We start from the raw sequence: 17,295 nt of genomic DNA on the forward strand, positions 1-17,295 counted from the left end.
ATGTCTCCCAATTAACATGATGGAATAATTGAAGTTGTTCTGAGGTGTCCTCAGAAATTTGACAGTTGCAGTAATCCTGTTAAGAGCTCTCCCATTCTGGGCCGTGCAGAGCAAGAAGGGGTTTGGTTTATGACATGGAGTGACTGCTGAACTGCAGGTGAGGACCAGGGAGATCCAAACATTTGGGACCCAAATCTCTCACCATGATGAGATGATGAGCGATGAGTCTCAAGACTCCTGATAGCTCACACACTGGGAACAGAACATAATTTCATACCTAATTTGTACCCACAAAGGTAATTCTGATGGCCTGCTTATTACAACTGCTTTCAAACTTTAGTTTAACTGGCAAGAATATCAACAGGGCCTCCATTCAGGAACATAAGCAGAAGTCATGGTATCTCGCTCAGTTACGCTCCAGGTAACCTGCCATGCTACGTCCTTCCCAAAGGATCCCAAGTGTTTCTTTGAATTTGAATCATACTATACAAGACCTGCAGTGGTGCTAAAGACACATTTCTAGCATGGTAACTACACAGCTGAAAACAGAAGCCATATATATCTTTATAATAGAAGGAGAGAGCAAAGGGTGACTTACGTTCCCCAGCTGTGCCTCTTACATCACTATAAACATTACCATTTAAGTAGAGGAAGAAGAGTGACATAAACACAAAATAGACTAATCTTACTTAAGAACAGCTGACCAAATGTGACCACCATTACATCTAGTTTGCAAGAATTAAAAGGGACTGTTTTTTTTTTTTAAATTCTGAATACCAAACCAAAGGAGTAAACTCTGTTGTGATTATCTGATACGTCCCTTAGTCAAAGACCAGGCTTCACAACAAATACTTTGCAGCACTCTCACCAGGCTTCTAACAGGATTTTGAGTAGCAAAAAGAAACAAAATGTAATCCCTTCAATTACATCTGTATTATCCTGTTTGAAGCGTGCTTATGTGTATGCACAGTTCTGCACAAATGGACAAACAAGATTTTATATTTCTCAAAAAATTATAGATGTGCTCTGTTTTACAAAGTCCCTTTAAAAGCAACCAGAAAGCACTGACGGCTGTCAAAGTAATCCCAAACTAGGAGAGTTCAATGTACTTCTGCAATAAGTAATACATCAACAGAATGAATCAACTTCAGCGCATACGGAGCCAACTAAAATACTTGAAAAGAAGCATATCATCAGCAATCTGCAAGATCCTTGTGTTTCTTAAGTGTTCAGCAATGGAAGAAGTACCAGTTCTTTATCTATGATCATGGACAGATATGTAATAAATAATAATTCTCAATTTTATAATAATTTATTGATTATACATAAATTCTTGTTGACACCATGGCAAGCATTCTGATCATTTTCAGTCAGACTTCCAGTCTGCATATGAGCAGCCCATAGGAACAAGTTAGGTTTTGATATACAATCCGGAGGTTTTTACCTCCAGGAAGCTGATCCTGAAGGATAAAGGTATATGATGGGTGGTCCTTAATCACTTCCTTTATGTGAAAATTGAGGTCAGGGTGGAAAAAGAGCCAAGGAAGGAAGTCTGCAGCACCCCTCTCACACACACACACACACACACACACACACACACACACACACACACACACGCACACCTTCCTGAACAACTCCTTTGACAGTTTAGAGGGTTAACTTGTAGTTTAAATGAAGTAGTCAGAGGCTGCAATGGAAATAAACAGCTTGCACAAGCAACACACTGCGCTATTAAGTTTTTAGAAGTGACTTAAAAATTAGGTCAGTCTAATTTGTGGCTGATACTTTGTTCTTTCACTACTATGAACTCACAATGATGTCAGTCTCATGTTCAAACATGCCACATTTAGCAGCGTACAGGCTTCCTGAGAGACTCTCTCAGCCTTCCTTTGTGCAAAAGGCTTCTGCCAGATTCTTAGCTCATACTTCACTGACTCAGGCATGCCACTCCAGATTCAAGGGAGTTACACTGGCTTCCTGTCAAATACTGCAAAGTTTGGGGTGATTTTTTTTCTTACTGACTGTGAGTTTAAAAACATGTGCCATATTCAGGTTACCGTTTTGGGACTCACCTTCATTAGACAACATCCAGAAGAGAGCTGTCCATTAGAAGATGGGGGAAACAGGTGTTTTTAACAAATTCAACCCGCCTTTCAATACTTAAATGGGGCTTATAGGAAAGATGGAGAGGGACTTTCTGCAAGAGTAAGGGGGAACGGCTTTAAACTAATGGAGGGGAGATTTCAATTAGACATTAGGAAGAAACTCTTCCCTGTGAGGGTGGTGAGGCACTGGCACAGGTTGCCCAGAGAAGCTGTGGCTAGCACTCCCCTGGCAGTGCTTAAGGCCAGGTTGGACAGGGCTTGGAGGAACCTGGTCTAGTGGAAGGTGTCCCTGCCCATGGCACGGAGTTGGAGCTGGATGAGCCTTAAGGTCGCTTCCAATCCAAACCATTACATATTTCCACATCCTTACCTGATCTAAAGAAATCCTAGTTATCCCTGTATTCTACCCAAATTCAGCTACCTTGAGGATGTAAAGCATCCCACTCGATTAGGACAGAAATGATTCTTACGCAGCCATCCCAGAAAAACAAAGCACACTCACATACAGAAGCTAATTTCTCTGCATAAGTTTTGATGTTCAAGGAAGATACCATCTCTGACACAAAACTTGCTGCAGAGTTACTGACGTTAACAAAGACTACAGTTTGTGAAGCAGAAGGATAAGTTTGTCTAGCTAAAAAACTTCACATGAGCCTTGGACCCAGCAGTAAGCTTATACAAGCATCTTCAACTAGACCCAAGCAAAGCAGCTATTTGAACCACCATTGCTGCTTGTTTTGGCTGAATGGCAAAATTAAACTGAAAAAGATAAAGGAGGCATTATAAAATCAGTTTTAGAAGCCTTCCCCTTCTCACCTGTCAGCAGGAGACCCACTCTAGTTGCCATCCTGCATCTCCACCACAGTTTTCCCCCCACATCCTCTCATATAGGCCCAATCAGCCTTTTGCGTGGCTGCTGAACTTGAGGGCAAAATAACAATTTCAGGTAGGAGCAGAGGAAAGCCATCTAAAAATACACCAGTAAGTAAAAAAAGAAAGGCACTGTTTGAAAATGACCATCTGCAAACGTGTTCTTAGCAACCCTAATTCACACCATTTAACCTGTTACTAAATACTTAACATTATGTGCATCTTAACTGCAGTCAAATCTATGTTTCCCAGTGCAGCAGCCACCACAGAAACCATCTCACGCTCAGCTTGAGCAAAAGCAAAAGAGGAAAAAAGGATGACCATTTATATGCTGCTAAAGCATTTCTCTTGGGGCTACACTATGAGAAGTACAATAGCAGTCCGGACTCTCCCACTCTCATGTTCATGATGCTGTGTTTCCCAGCTGGTAGATATCTTTGTTGTTTGTTTGTTTTAAGCTATCAAGTCAGTATGTTTAAACCTATATTACACATCCATGAAACAATGCTACTGCATGAATTCTTAACATGGTTAGAAAAGCATCCCACTGTGTCAGGGAAGGATGCATTATCTCATGGTCACTTCCAGCACCACATTAAATTCCAGCTAGTTTATAAAAGAAAACATACAGATGTGGTTCACAAGAACTGCATATCAAACAGAGCTCCACTATAATAATATAGCATCCCAAGGACAGAGGAAAGGCCAGTCTTGCAGGGAGAGGTGACATCTTTTACGATACCAGTTAGTATAGAGCGGTAAGAAGAGGGAGGGCATGAACTCCAGAATGTACAAGCCCTTCCTCGCACACAGACCTGAAACAGAATCAAACCATGACACAGAAACAAAAGCCAAGGCTTCCAAAACATCTCCACATCCAGCCTGTCCCTCTTCCCAAACAGGAAAAGAAGTAGTCCAAAGCACATCCCGAAGTATGTCATAAATTACCCAATGAATCATATTCCTCATGGAAACTGTCTGGCTGAAGCCACACCACTGAAAATACATGATAAAAGAGAGGAAGAAACCTACAAGATACCGTTAAAGAAAGAACGCTTTCCCCTCCCCGAATTCTTGGAGTTAATACCAGAACAAGAAAATCTGGAGTCATCATAGAGTTACTAGATTTGTAGTATATTTTTCTCCATAAACAAACTCCTCTGGATTTTCATGTTGTTTCTTAACTCAAACTTGACCTAGATTTAGCTTTATATTCTCTGCTTTTGTTTCAAGTTTTAAGTGGGATTTGTGTTCCTGAAACCTTGCCTGTCTTTCCTACACTAATCAGTTTAAACAGAAAAAAACCAACAATCCCTCTCCTTACAAACCTTTCTTATAGCCTGTATGAAAAAAATTGTATTTTCTGAGAGGAAAAAAAACCCAAGCACAAGCAAGCAAAAAAAAAAAAAAACCAACAACAAAACACACAAAAACAGCATACAAAAAAAAAAGATCGTTTCCTCAGAAGTATTTTTCAAGTTACAACATAAAAATGTACTGCATTACTCAAAATCATAAAACTAATAGAACTAGAAGTTTCACTCTGCAATGGGATGAGGAGGCAATCTCTTAGCTCTTTCAAAGTAAACCCCATTTTCTTTTCCTTCAGTTCCAAGTTGACTTAATGGTATTGGTGACAAAGACAGTAAGTGAGATTAGATGCATTTTTCTTTACAAAGTTATGACAGTGACAGATGTAGCTGAAGTATTTGCTACCCGGGTTTTGTTTGTTGGGGTTTTGGTTTGGGTTTATTTTATATTAAAGGAGTGTTAAATAGTGTTTAAAGAAGTGTTAGCTAGCTGGTTTGCCACCTAGAGTGGTGTATGCAGTTCTCCATGGGATCTCCTGAGTGGCATGAAAAGATTGACCCTGGCAGTTTTAACAATATAGTATGCGCAGTCATGGCAAAGCACACACCTGAGAGCTGTCAGTTTCTACCAATGAATGCCAAAACCATTTCAGCTGTGCAGACTTACCCTTGACTGCAATCGCCCTCTCTGACAGGAATACGGCACGGGTCAAAATGTGCAGGAAAAGAGTTGAACGCAAGCAGAGAAGCAGAGGTCACCAGGAAAGAGGGGAAGGAGAAGCACTCCTCCCACCCCCCTTCAGGCTTCTTCCTCTGCAGCCTCACCATCAGTTCAAGCCGGAGCAGTAAATGCCTAGGGCATGTGCTTCTGAAATCAAATAATCTATAACCTGGGAGATAGGTAAAATCAAGCACAAATCCAAATAATTTTTAGAATATCTAAACTTTAATTTAGCTTAGATTGCTTTGGAACAGGCAAATTAATAATAAAAAAAAACCTATGACTCAGATCTAGAAGAAAATGTATCTAGTCTACCTGTAGCTACAATGCCTATCCAGGACAAATGTTCTTCCTAATCTTGCTCTCGCCATCAGTTTAAAGCATAGTTTTGCCAAGGTTCAGCTTTCTGGCACTCTAATGAAACCATAACCACATAAGATCCTCCTGAGAACCAGCTTTATTTTGGCAGGGAGACCATCTGGCATCAAAGGTATGCCTGCGGCCATATGCCTCAATTTTAGCCAAAGAGCAAGAAGCTGCAGGGATTTTATTTCTTTATTTTTAATGTGTTTGGCAGCTAAATTCTCCTGATATTACATGTGTGCTTCAGTGCAAGGACAGAGAGTGTGCAGAGGAGGCACTTAAATTTAAGACTCACAAGCTAGCTCTGAACCAAACCACCAACTTGGTGCCCAAACTAGCCTTGATAGAACTGAGAGTTTATTTAAAGGTGCCTGTAAGAAAGATGGGGAGATACTTTCTAGCATGGCCTGTTGCAATAGGACAAGGGGTGATGGTTTTAAACTAAACGAGGGGCGATTCAGGCTGGATGTGAAGAAAATTCTTTACAATGAGGGTGGTAAAACACTGGCACAGGTTGCCCAGAGAGGGTGGATGCACCATCCCTGGAGACATTCAAGGCCAGGCTGGATGTGGTTCTAGGCAACCTGGCCTAGTTGAAGATGCCCTTGCTCATAGCACGACATGAGCTTTGAAGGTCCCTTCCAACCCAAACTATTCTATGATTCTATGATTTGTGCAAGCTCATGCACATGGCATCGCTACAGAGCTTTCCATACCCGGGCTAAATACTTTCTCCATGGCATTCCACAGTGTAGGGCAAGATGGACTAGGCTGAGCACCTCAAGCTGCACTGTCCCCCTCGCTGCCACATCCAGAATGATTTGTTCTGCAATTGCTGCTGTGTGCCATTACAATACCAAGCACCAGGTAATGCAATGATCTCTTAAGGTTGCATTATCACTTCTGCTCGGACACACAGACAGCGTAAGTAATGGAAAATAATCATACCACCAGCACACAGAAGTTGCTGCAGACAGCAAGGGTGGCCTGTATACAAACTGAGTGAGAAGCATGCTGGATTAACTGAAGGAGAGTAAAATATACACTAGTCCCCACAAAAGATGAATCTGGCCACCAGGTATTAATCCCCAAAACCCACAGTCGTTCCCAGTTTATATGGCTTTGCCTTTAAACACTGCATGCACTGCTTGAATCAGAAAGGGGGACTTGTCCACAAAGAATTCCTGCTCTGCTGGTACAGACAGTGCCTGCTGCCTGTCTCTAAAGACCCAAAGCCCTGTGGCACAGTCTGAAGTGCACCACTGCCCTTTATACTGGACTGCCACTGTTTTTTGGTGTGTTTAAGGTACAACTGAAGTTAATAACTTCTTTCAGCACAAGTCTGTAGAATCAAGAATGAGAAAGCATCAGCGTGATGATTGCTCACACAGTCTCAGCACAGCACCCTTGTTCTTATGCAGTATGATAGGGATGTTCCTTACATAGACATCTTCCTCAGGGCAGTACTCGCTCAATCAAGGAGTAATTATTTAACCACAGTGTCATCTCCTTCACACTCCCATTAAAGAAAATCTTATGCAAAAAGGTAAGAGCTTGGCTACGAGTCCTTGGCCCAAATATCCTCTTACCCATGCTGAGCTGCTTGCCAGGTCATCACTGTTTGTACTTCAGAAGTCTGCAGCACACAGACCATGCCAAATCCGAAGAACCCTCATTAAAAGAAAACCCTTAAGCCTAAGTAGGAAGTGCTCTCCATGCTTTGCTAATCTTGTCAAACTATACTGTACAGACAATTACAATTAATAAAAGTACTCTTAGGAAGCTTATTGACAATTCTGGAGCCATTGGCTTCTCTGCTTCAGGTAGACTCACATGAGGAAAACAGCAGGAAGTAAAAATTTCTCTTGTTACACTTCAGTTCCTCACAAACACAAAAAGGACTTCCCCAAGGCAAAGTGCCCCACTCCAGGCAGCAATTTAAGTGGTACAGATGTACCCAGGAACACCAGCTTCAATTTCTGCCTACCCAAAGGAAATACCTTTACTACCAGCACCTAAGCTTTTAACCACAGAAAAACACAATCCTTTTCTGCATTACTTACTTAAAGGCTTTTGAGGTGTTTCTTCTGAACGAATGAACAGAAAAAGCTCACCAGATCCAAGAACATCTGACAAAATACTTGTGTTGCCAGCAGTCAATACAGAGATGTGGAACAAAGTGGCCCACTCCTTCACTGCATTGTGCACCTACTACTGTTTGTAACTCCTCTGACTTAAAGCAGTGGTTCCCAGATAGGCCACTGAATGACTATTCAGTCATAGGTAAGTATCTTTTAGCACATGCCTATTTTGACAAAACCATAGTCATATCCAAAATTCTTTTGGTGAACAACACTCATCAAGTAAAAGATTTACTGAATTAGAATTCATGTGTAAAGCGTTCAACACTGTCCCACACGACATCCTTGTCTCTAAATTGGAGAGACATCAATTTGATGGATGGACCACTCAGGGGATAAAGAACTGGCTGGATGGCCACACACAAAGAGTTGTCAATGGCTCAATGTCTGGCTGGAGACCAGTAACGAGTGGTGTCCCTCAGGGATCGGTGTTGGGACTGGTCTTGTTCAACATCTTTGTCACTGACATGGACAGTGGGATTGAGTGCGCCCTCAGCAAGTTTGCCGATGACACCAAGTTGTGTGGTTCGGTTGATACCCTGGAGGGAAAGAATGCCATTCAGAGGGACCTTGACATGCTTGTGAGGTGGGCTGATGCCAACCTCATGAAGTTTAACCATGCCAAGTGCAAGGTCCTACAGCTTGGTCGGAGCAATCCCAGGCACAGCTACAGGTTGGGCAGGGAAGAGATTCAGAGCAGCCCTGCGGAGAAGAACTTGGGGGTGCTGGTCAATGAGAAAATGAACATGAGCTGGCTTCAGTGTGCGCTTGCAGCCCAGAAAGCCAACCGTATCCTGGGCTGCATCAAAAGGAGCGTGACCAGAAGGTCGAAGGAGGTGATCCTGCCCCTCTACTCTGCTCTTGTGACACCTCACCTGGAGTATTATGTGCAGTTCTGGTGTCCGCAACATAAAAAGGACATGGAGCTGTTGGAACAGGTCCAGAGGAGGGCCACGAGGATGATCAGGGGACTGGAGGACCTCCCGTATGAAGACAGGCTGAGAAAGTTGGGGCTGTTCAGCCTGGAGAAGAGAAGGCTGCGTGGAGACCTCATAGCAGCCTTCCAGTATCTGAAGAGGGGCCTATGGGGATGCTGGAGAGGGACTCTTCATTAGAGACTGTAGTGACAGGACAAGGGGTAATGGGTTAAAACTTAAACAGGGGAAGTTTAGGTTGGATATAAGAAGGAAATTCTTTCCTGTTAGGGTGGTGAGGCACTGGAATAGGTTACCCAGGGAGGTTGTGAATGCTCCATCCCTGGCAGTGTTCAAGACCAGGGTGGACGAGGCCTTGGGTGATACGGTTTAGCGTAAGGTGTCCCTGCCCATGGCAGGGGGGTTGGAACTAGATGATCTTAAGGTCCTTTCCAACCCTAATGATTTTATGTTTCTTTTTAGGAATAAATGATGACAGAGGACAAGACTAATAATCTAAATATGCGTACCTTCTTTTAGTATTTTTAAGGCATGATCAAATCCTCCTGGGGCCTTTCACAGACTGTCTAACCATCCAGCAGAGCTAAAGGCAATTCCCATGGTGCTCCACCCAACCCTTGCTCTTTCAGACATTTAAATGCATTCAGGTTTATTCACAAGAAAGCTTTTCTGAAGAACAAGTTTCATGTCTGAACCCAGTAATTAAGATTACCAATAGTTTCAGACACACACAAACTTGCAAAATCCATTCGATGCCAGAAGCAGGTATGGTGTGTTGCACCCATCATGGCAGAAGAGTTCAGAACTTTACAGAGAGAGCAGCCAGTGTGCAAAGAGCCTGGAGGTAACACTGCCGTCAAGTTTAGAGAGACAGGAATCATCATTGTCTCATAACAATTAAAAAAAACCTTTAAATTAAACAGTTATGAAGGAGAACAACAACTCTGGGCCATGTATTATGCTTCACAGGTTTCAACTAAACCATAAAGAACATGAAATTAAGACTCCTGAAAGGCCTAGTAATTTTGTTGCTGTATTTATATTATTATCATGATCAATTCCATTTTGATTTTAATTTTTTAATCCAGAGGTAAGTTACTTAATCCGTTATAAAACTGTAAACAGAGCTGAACTGTTTGAGGTTGACAGCCACATTAAAAGATAAAAGAATTAGTGGCATCCTATACTAACAGTTTAGTGAAAACCCAGCGTTACATATTAGCACCTGAAAATTCAATCAGAAAAGCTGTCAATTTGCTGTAGCTTTGAGACTCAAAAAAAACCCCCAAACTCACCCTAAAACAAATCTCAATTTAACGCACATATGCACTACTTCACTAAATTCACAGAGAACACAGTAACAACAGTGGTCAAAGGGATGTGTCTTGCTGGAGCAGAGACAAGTTTACATGAACTGTGTTTTGCAAACTGTCAGGAACCACCACGTGTAAACCCATTACTTTGACACCTCATCTTGCCTTACGATTGCTCTCTCAAAATTTAGCTCTGTTAAAACCTCCACTGCAAACCTAATCATGTATTAAGTAAACTACCACTGCTTGCAACATGGTCTCAAGAGTACAAGTAGAAAGACAGGAATTAACACCAGAAGTTACAAGAGAAAGGTGTCTTTGTTTGTTTAAGACTTACTTTGAAGATGTCATCTTGTGCACGACACTTTTGGCAGTCACCAACAAAAACAAATCCTTGCCATTAACGGAAGTAACTTTAAAGACAAGCAACCTGAGATCACTACACCTTCTTCTAGATTTTAACCACCACCCACTGGAATAAAAACAGCTATAGAAAGAAACTATGATTAACTGATGGCCAATCTAGAAAAACACATCACTAGCTAATGGCTTCACCTATAAATCAAGTCAATGCATGTTTAGATAATTTCTAATACCCTCATGAAGGAACTCAAAAACCTGCTACCACCAAGATGCCCCCCTTTTTGCACTGCCTTTTCCCATCACCTTACTTTATTTCATGATGGATTTTTCCCTAGACTTCTGTATCAAAGCTAGGGTTGTATCCTGCCCATTTTCCCACTTGGTATTAAAACAATTTAAACAGCGTAAACGGATTAAAACCACTCTCCTATGCACACAATCTCTTCTTGCTAGTAGCACAGTAGCATTTCCTTTGGCCTTGACTATGCCACTCACACCTACAAGGAACACTGCAGTAAATGTAATTTTCCAGACCTGTTCCTTTGACCAGATGCATCTTTATTTTCTTCTTAAGTCATAGGAGATGAGATCCTCGCCTATTTCATACTCCTTCTGAACACTGTCTCAAAACTACTATTTTGTCACAATGTCTACAAGGACTTTTGTACCAGTACCAAGCCTATTCTGTTGACCAGAATTGCCTAGGTGAAAACTACTCCTCTCTGCCTCTGGGACCACCAAGCACAGCAGAATCTCTGGTCTGCGACTGGCCTCCTGGGCTCTGTAATAAATACCTGTATTACTGTATGGAAGGGATACTCTAAAAAAAGCGTGCATTAAGTAAAAATAAGCTGCAACTTTGGTTTTAGATGCCAAAGCAAACAAGATTAGTACTCCATAAAGAAAATAACCAAGTTATTTACCACTTTGGAGTTCTACCAAGTATTTGATATAACCAAGCTAAAGCTGAGGATTTTAGTATATTTTCATTACAACTTGGTTTTGAGTAACTGGGTCTCAAGACAGCACTGTTCTTAGAAGAAAAAAAAGATGCAATCTCCAATACCTTTTCTCTACTTCTGGAGTAACAGTTGTTGATCATTCCATTTCACAACAGTGACCTTAACAAAAAATACTGAAGAAACAAGTATTTTGATAACAATTTCTCTGTGCTTAAGTGTTTCATAACAAATTTTGTGCTTGCAGAGACGCCACGGCATTCCGGACAGATTGTATTTCAAAATGGAAACCTATCAGGAAGGAATGTAGAGAATCATGCTTCCCAAATGAAGGGAAGACAGCTGATGGAAAAGCAGAGAACACACTCTACTAACGGTCCAGCCTTCCTTACTCTTTTAGTTGGTAAAATTGCACTGGCATTACTTTTGAAGTCAACTGAAGCACGCTGTATATAAGGAACCGTAAGTTGCCATGAAGACTGATACAGAAAGTCTTTTCCTAGGGGAAAATAAAAACACACCAAACAAGCCCCAAAAGAGTCTGCATGGGGCTGTTGGAAGGAAGAAAGGAACAACAGAAAGGAGGAAGAAATTACTACAAATCGGCATCTTTAATACAGGAAAACATCAGAGCTGTCGCAATTCCTACAAACTAAACAAAGAATCATACAGTTACTGTGGAAAAGGGGGAAGAGTCAAGTCAATTCTGTTTAGAGAAGGAAGTAAAGGGAATACTATGTCAAAATCAAGAGGAATTTAATTTGATGAAGGAGAATCTACATTTCAATTTAGCCTTTGAACCACAGCAGGACATGCCAAGGGACATTTTTCATTCCATGCTTGTTCTTTACCTGGCAACAAAAATCTAAGCTTTTCCCCTGCTCTTCACTTAAGAGTGATCTTAGTACTATGTCAGAAAGCCAGTTTTACTGTTTGCATTAGTTCACGGCTAAATGATGGTGGCCACAATACAACAGAGCTCACCACACTCATGGAAGGAATCCTACCAAAACTAGCACCACACCGTTACACTTCAGAAACGGCCATTAAGACACCGGTGGTCCAAAAGATCCTCAATTCAAGAAGAGAGAGGAAATGAAAAGCTGCATGTTTAGCTCCCAGCTGAGTCTGAAAGTTGCGGAAGGTATACATACCACTTCACAAGGAAAGGGAACAGGAAGCCAGGGAAGAAAAGAGTCATTATGTTCAAATGGTAACATTTTCGTGGGGTTGCAAAGGCCAAATGAGCATACCTCTGAAAAATGTGAATCCAAGCCTGGGTAAAGAAACAGAAAGCAGAATAAGTGACAGCAGATCGGGGGAAAAAAGAACAACAAGAACTTCAGAAGAGCAGAGTTATCAAATCAGAGAATGTATCAAAATAAAGAGAAAAATCCTAAGAGCTGGTGCACAAAAATGGAAGAGTGCAATTAAATTTGATACCAGCCACTAGATAATAACAGCTGAGAAAGCAAGAATAGATTTCTTTGGAAAAGCCTCTCCCACACAGGATGCTGTCAAAAGATAAGTTCAAGATTAACTACTACTACTTCTACTGACTGACATGGTTACTAAAAGTTTTTTCTTCTCTTCTTTTGCTAACAGTAAGCCATCGTGTCCTCAAGATTTATGAAGAAATTGAAGAATGTAAGGGCTGAGCAGAAAACAGAAATATATAATGCTCATTAAAGCAAGCTACTCCAGCACAGGTAGAAAGTGTTTGTGAAACATGCTATAGGTGACAGGAAAAAAGACAAAGAAAGAAAAATAAATAAAAATCAGTGAACTTCAGTACTAGAAGAACTTTTTTAACATTAGCCACACAGAAGCTCTTGCAGACCTGATGCTAGGCAAAAAAAGGAGCATAAGATAAGAAACAAGGAAAGAGAACCACTCTTATCCATCAGACCCAAACTCACCATTAAATGTAAATGCCCATGCGTCTTGGAGCATATCAGCTTAACAGTTTAAAGGAAGTTTATGTAGACTCACTAGAAAGGTCATTTTGTAGTCTATAACAAAAAATTCCAAGGAATATAAATTTCATAATAAACCTATTTACAACTATATGCACACATCCATTCCCCACCACTGAGGAGGCGACGAAAAAACCTCAGAGGAGTAGCAGAGGAGTTAAAAAAGACAAACTGATGCCTGACAGAAACAATATTGGATTAAGTCACTGGAAATTAACCACTTTTTAGGTTAATTCTTTAGCTTTGCACCTGGCTGAATGAGAGAGCTGTGTCGACAGACAAGCTACTTCAGTTGCTGTGCAAGTCAGCAAAACTCAGGTCTGCATGGAAAAAAAGTCTCTTCCCTGGATGACAAAAGCTCTCAGCTGACAAAGTCCCATCAGTAACAAGGCTAGCACTAACATGCTGTGGGGACAACAGTTCCATCAGTAGGATGCTCTGGATTCCCACCTGCCCTATAAATGATCTCCTGCAACACCATCTCTTCCAGCGTGGATGCCACTGCATTTCATCAATGCAGACAGCCATACAGTGACAGGAGCTCTGCAGAGCTCCAGCTGAACCAGCAGAAGTCTTTTAAATTAGGCAGGACCCCAAGAAGATGATCCTTCCATCAGCATACTATTACTCACAGTAAATGTAAAGAACATTTAAAAAACCCAAATGATATTGAGATCAAAAGTATGCAAAAAATACAGTCTTCTAATTAAAAAGAAGTTAGAAATACTGCCTAAAGAGGAATGGGAGTACTAAACTGAGTTACAGCTTTAATCGACACCTCCCCCAGAGCAGTGGGCAGAGATGACAAGCAATTAAAAAGTGAGCAAAAGAAGAGTTCTGTACAACAACTCTGAAGACACCGGTACAATCTAAATTAATACAAGGACAAGGGGGAAGGCAGAAAAGAGATTTTTATATCATACTTATTTGGTAAAATGAAAAGAAATTATTCCAAGTTTTAAGAAGAAAGGGATGAGGTTTTCATTTCAATTTCCTTGAAAGACCAATTAATGATCACAACTATAAATCACAACCATATTCAAACCAGATACACTATAAGCTATGGATTGGACAAAAGTTTTCTACCTACTTGAGATAGCTATAACCACTAAAACCATGTACTAAGTGTTCTGTGAAGACCATGTATCCAGATCTTCCCAATTCATTATACCTAGATGTAGCTTAATCTGCAAGGTTGTTTTGCTTTGCTAGCTAATTAATTGCTTTTCTTACCATAGGAAACATAAATAAATCACTTTGAATGAAAGCTTTATAAGATAATAATCTGCTCTGGACAGAGTATGATGCATATATACATCTGGGCATGTTCATGTATGTATAGATACACAGTTTGTATGTGGATGTATTCATAGAAAAACAAGCACACGTATATGTCCTGCTCTAAAAAAAAAAAAAGAACCCTGACAGAACTCAAGTTCTGAACTTGTCAGGTGGCAGACAAATAAAAGTTTCCAATGAAGCACAAAGCAAAGCTCTTGGAGCTCCTGGAAGTCAAGCCAAGTCACCTTGAATGCAGAGTGCCAAACAAACAGCAATCAGTATTTTATCCTGGATTGACAGTTCCAGCTTTAGCTTCTAGCGTGTAGATCCATGTTATGAACATACCTCTTGCTGTCTCTTCAGAAGACAAGCTTGGAAAAGAATTCTTCCGAGTTTCAATTACTTTCAGGTTGCCATGGACTGCAACAGGCTTACCTGCACTGCAGAACATGGGTAACTTCAACACAAGACTTGGCTTGTTGGCCAAGCACAGGAAACCCCCAAACAAGAGCAAAAGGAAGTTCTCTGGAACAAGAGGAAATTCTTTTGCTGCAGCATGCCTGGCTACTAAACCACAAAACCCATTCCTACCCCCTCAACAGCCAGTCACACGAACAGGGGGCAGAGCCCATCATGCCTCTGGCTGCTCCAAGAACTGCTGTTTCAGAGCCTCACACACATATACGCATCAAACCAATAGGGCAGACTGAGGGGCTACACTCCATGGCAGCTTAAAATACGCTAACTCATGGCTACCAGAAAGCAATCGTGTCCCTTATGCCAGCTCATATGTTAATTCAGTGAGCTGATTCAAAGAGCTAAACCAGTCATAAACTAACTACAAAAGCAGAATAAACAAACACATAAACAAACCACATCCAAACAATTCTCAGCCATTTCTAGTTCCCTGATCTGGCTCACTGTGGGATCCTCGGAGCCATTAAAAGAGTGAGTTTGCAATGACAGTGGCTGGGAAGACAAGAATCACAGTAACTGTGAGCATTTTGTGTTACCTGCCACAGAAACGTACACTGTGTTGTACTAACCTGAGACAGATCCATCAGTTTCAGTGGATCCATGCTAATGATCTCCCATTTCACTTTTACTGCTACTGAACCTATTTCTTTTGGACAACAAGCGTAATAGCAAGTTGGGAGGAACACAGAAGAAAGGAGAGGATAGTCTACAGAGTATTCTACTTTTAAGGTTTGTCTGTATGTCAAAAAAGCAAGTAATTTAAGGTCTGGAATGGAGTGAACAACCACCTTGATCCTATGGAGCAAATAGCATGATGAATTTCTGGTCTGCTTCAAATAAAGCACAAACAGGTTAGCTCAAACAGCAGAATAATCTACTTGTGAGTTCATTCTCTGTCTTGGCCTCAAGTCAAGAACAGTCATAAAAGCTACCCTAAGAGCAGAGCCAGGGCAGCAGCCAGAGGTAGAGGGACTGTGTCAAGCAGCTGGACTCAGTAACCTTTTCTATGAGCACAGCTGGAAAAAAACACTTTGTCAATAGCCTTTAGACTACTGTTCTTCTGCTTTGTGTATTCAGGTTAAAGCTTCTTATGGCACTGATTAGTTGTACTTACAAAGCCCCCACACCAACAGCACCATATAATGTAACACAAAAATGTTAGAAGAGAAACAGCAGGGGAAGTTGGCACATCTGTACCTGCAATGTAGTTAGAGAACATGAGGCTCTCGAACTGACGTATTCTAGAAGCAAACACAAAATTTGCCAAGTTTGGGTTTGTTTTTTTTTTTTTAAGATAAAAGGTTCTCTTCCATTTAGAATAACTACAAACATGCCAGATTTTAAAAAAGCCAAAAATAAATTAGTAACAGCATGAAGAAAAATAGCAACTCACAACAGAAGTGTTTAGACAGATTATTTTCCTTGCTCCCTCCCACCTTCTCAGCTGCATTGAAAGATATATCAATGTGGACTCAGAAGTATGCCATTTGAAGCTTAACTGTCTGACCCTTATAGATGTCCAACATGAAGACATGGTCTATAGTGCAAGGTTTTGAAATCAACTCATTCTTAAATATTTACAAATGTCTAGCGATAAAGACCAAATACACAAACCCACGCAATATTATTCTCTCAACAGCTGCCACATATTCCAATCCATCATTTCTAGGTTTTAAGATCGAGTTTAAGACTCTAGTTTTTAAGATCTTCAGTTACACCAATTATAAACCAAAATACAGACTCAGAAGGACAAAACACTTAACTCATTAGTGTTTAACAATCTTCAGAAGATATTTTCTACATGCAGCATTTCCAGTGAACTCACTAGAAGCTACACCTTTCCCTGTACTTCCTGTAACTTGTCATTTGACTTCATTTAGACAGCCTGTTGAAAGGCTTTTCCTCAAACACATAGAAAAAACCTCTTTTGCTATCTACTACCTACAAAGTTTGTATTACTAGGAAAAGTGGAATGATCCTGCCCTCTTGTCACTTTAGATCTGTTTTCTGTGGTTTAAAAGGCTCGTTTTTATGTGCAACTAATGGAGAACTTCTTTCTTCCTTTCAAAAAATACTTCCCACTCCTGTTGACTCTATTCTCTTAGTCTTCCCTCCTTTATTTAGCCCATATGGGTATATTTTTCCAACATTTGATCAATACCTCTCCTTTTCTATTATTCCCCATTCTTTCTCTCTCTCCAGCTCTGTTCCTTACACACATCTCCCTTTACTAGTATTTTCACAATGACAGTTGCCCCTAATACCACACAGCATTTGAAACTGGAGATACCGTTTGAAACTTCAGCTCCAGAAAGTGATAAGCCTGAATATTTTTCCATTGTAGCACAATGTAACCCCGTTTTGAGTAAAAGCACAAGGATCACAGCTCTGTCCATGAACATCAAAAGCACAGCACTGCATTTCAAGTTAACCATTTAAACCCAAATCAGAACATATTCTGCAGAAATCTGAATTTAGGGA

General features: G+C 40.8%; 1 protein-coding gene across 7 annotated transcripts in view; it reads right to left on the reverse strand.

Moving 5' to 3' along the window:
• DUSP16 (dual specificity phosphatase 16) overlaps positions 1-17,295 on the reverse strand; it is a 67,507-nt gene that overhangs the window by 41,204 nt on the left and 9,008 nt on the right. For 2 of the 7 annotated variants that reach the window (XM_062634966.1, XM_062634962.1), the window contains exons 2-3: positions 12,235-12,356; positions 11,188-11,242 (exon numbers count right to left, since the gene is read on the reverse strand). The exons of 3 other annotated variants lie outside the window; for them this stretch is intronic. The gene's annotated coding sequence lies outside the window, so the exon portion shown is untranslated. The remainder of the gene's footprint in view (positions 1-11,187; positions 11,243-12,234; positions 12,357-17,295) is intronic. 2 more of the 7 variants (XM_062634965.1, XM_062634969.1) reach the window with 1 other exon arrangement.

The sequence above is a fragment of the Pezoporus occidentalis genome, unplaced genomic scaffold (assembly GCF_034315485.1).
Source record: "Pezoporus occidentalis ecotype Australia unplaced genomic scaffold, CSIRO_AGI_Poc_V1 ctg44, whole genome shotgun sequence".
In the NCBI taxonomy this organism is placed as follows: Eukaryota; Metazoa; Chordata; class Aves; order Psittaciformes; family Psittacidae; genus Pezoporus; species Pezoporus occidentalis.